Source organism: Silene latifolia, chromosome X (assembly GCF_048544455.1).
Source record: "Silene latifolia isolate original U9 population chromosome X, ASM4854445v1, whole genome shotgun sequence".
NCBI classification, from domain to species: Eukaryota; Viridiplantae; Streptophyta; class Magnoliopsida; order Caryophyllales; family Caryophyllaceae; genus Silene; species Silene latifolia.
Window position 1 is genome coordinate 247,121,635 of NC_133537.1, and position 2,694 is coordinate 247,124,328.

Below are 2,694 nucleotides of genomic sequence, written 5' to 3' on the forward strand. Positions count from 1 at the left end.
CTTTCCTTTACTTGCATTAGTTTAGATTCTAGTAGTTAGTAGTTAGTCTTGGTAGTTAGTTATCAATCACTCAATACTTTGCTAGAACTAAACTAGGGATAAAACAATCAATCTAAGAACCACAACCACCGTCTCTTGGGTCCGACCCCCGCAATACTACAACGGGCAACCGTACACTTGCGGGGTTATAAATAAAAGACAAGAAGTTTTTGGCGCTGTTGCCGGGGACGGTGATATTGGATTAGATAAATTGTTTGTTTCTAGGCTTAGTTTACTTTGCTTGCTTGTTTTTCCACCCTTGTCCTAGTGCATTCATTGCATTAGGACCATTTGATCTCTTTTTGAGTGTTTGTATAGGTGTAATACCGACTCTCTTGTCCATCTTGATCGATAGATTGAGAAGTCTTTTCGGGTAAGAAGATGGTTAGCACTATCGGCTCAAATGAGATCTCCACCCTTACCAAACAAACTACAAAATACACCCACTCCCACAATTGATTCCTTAACCATTTCACCCTTTACTTCCACCCAAAATTCGACCGAAGAAATCCCTTTCTATCAACAAAATCCTTCACCCAACCACTCTCCAAATCACTCACACACCCATTCACAACATTCAAACTCACCGAGCCCACCAAATATACCAAGAACCAACTTCATTGACAAAGATATGACGGACCAACCAATGGGTTACTACCAAAGACCGGATCCTAATCGGTCTTACTCGGCAATTAATTATGGAGTTCTTGCTCCTAATACTTTTGAGCTCCGTTATCATACACTCTCTTTTATTCAACAAGATATTTTTCATGGCTTGAAGAGTGAAGATGCTCATGAACATCTTGTCTTATTCAAAGAAAAAGTGGGTATGATCAAGTATGATGGCATCACGGAAGAACAAATTCTTCTTATGCTCTTTCCTCTTTCCTTGAAGGATAATGCTAGAAAATGGTTGAATTCACATGAACCGGGTACTTTCACTACTTGGGAAAGCTTGTCAAGGGCTTTTATCAACAAATTTTACCCTCCTTCAAGAACCGCTAGAATAAGGCATGAAATCCAAACCTTCAAGCAAAAGCCTCTTGAAACTTTGAGTGAAGCATGGGAAAGATTTAGAGACCTTCTTACTTCTTGCCCACATCATGGAATCCCCAAATGGATGACAACTCAAATCTTCTTCAAAACCCTTGAGCAAAGGTTTAGGGATATGATTGTGGCGGCCTCCGGTGGCAACTTTGACAATATGAAAAATGCCCAAATCACGGAGATGATCCAAAATATTTCCGACATGGAAATTAGCTATGGAGGTAGAGAAGGTGACTATAGAAGAGAAAATGAGCCCAAGAGTAGGACCTTCAAAATTAGAGTTAGAAAACAAGGCCAAGTTGGATGAATTCTCAAAGAAATTTGATAGCTTTTTGGGAGAGATGAAGCATGAAAATGCTTATCATGAAGAAAGACCAAGTTATTCCAAGGTCTACTATGTTCAAGAGCCTAGGTCACCACCAAGGACCTACTCTCAACCAAGTTCTCCTCCAAGGAACTATCATCAATATGCTCTTACTTGTGAGAATTGTGGTGGTATTGGGCATTCTTATAACACTTGCTCATCCTTTTCACAACAAGACCCGTACCCACAAGAACCTTATGTTTTACAAGACCAACAACCTCACCATTCCCAACAATAACAAAATCCCTACCAACCTCCACAAAATCAAGAACAATACATAGAACCACCCAACCCCACCTCTTCTCTTGAGAAATTGTTAAGGGAAATGGATGCCAAGGTTGACAATCAATTCAAAAGTTTGAAGACCGAACTCTTAAATGTCCAAGCATACCAAAGGACACTTGACTCTTACATGGCCAACCAAGGGGCCACTAATCCTCAAAGAAGGCAACACTCCCTTCCAATTCAAGGCTCTAATCCCAAAGATGGACTACCACTTCATCAACAAGTCCACTTGGCCACCTTGAGAAGTGGGAAGGAATTAGGAAGATTGATGGAGATAGTGAGTGAACAAATTGAGGAAGATGAAAATTTCGTCTTAGAAGAAATTTTGGTTGGCAAAGTGGTTGATCGGGAATTCTTGATTGGTCTTGAACCAAATGATGAAGATGAACTTGGCCCTTCCATATGGGACACTTATGAAGATTCCTTGCAAAATGATAAGTGTGGGGAGGGAAGTTATGAAGGGCTTGGTGCCCCTATTTAGGATGTCTATGATAATGAGGAAGACTCCCCACTACCACCTCCTTAAGAAATCTTTGAAGAAGAAGTGCTTGTCAATGTAACACCCCCATATACCAAGGAGCCTTAACAAGACCTTCCCTAGCATATAAGGGAATTACCATCTCGGTTGCCCGAGGACAGTAATAAACAAACGTCGATAAAAGAACGATTGAAGTTTATTACAAGTGATTAAACAAACTAAGATAACAAAGATACAACTCAGACTACTACCAACTAGGTGATCTACACTTCTATCAAAACTCGTGAAGGACTCATCCCGCCAAGTATCCAGCTATCATCCAAGACATCACCTGGTAAGACTGACTGCTCACCATAAGGGATCACAGCAGACACAACAGAAGCAAACAAGAAGACAAAACCATACAAGGTCAGTAACTGAAGAGACACACCAACCACTGACACAACAAAGCAAACACAATAGCACATACACACCAGCCACA

The 2,694-nt window shown here is 40.7% G+C and overlaps 1 non-coding gene across 1 annotated transcript; it reads right to left on the minus strand.

Annotated features, from left to right (window-relative positions):
* Window positions 1-1,042: 1,042 nt before the first annotated feature.
* Window positions 1,043-1,149, minus strand: LOC141625172 (small nucleolar RNA R71). Its single transcript, XR_012534966.1, has one exon. It is a non-coding gene; the product is annotated as a small nucleolar RNA R71 (small nucleolar RNA).
* Window positions 1,150-2,694: the final 1,545 nt, after the last annotated feature.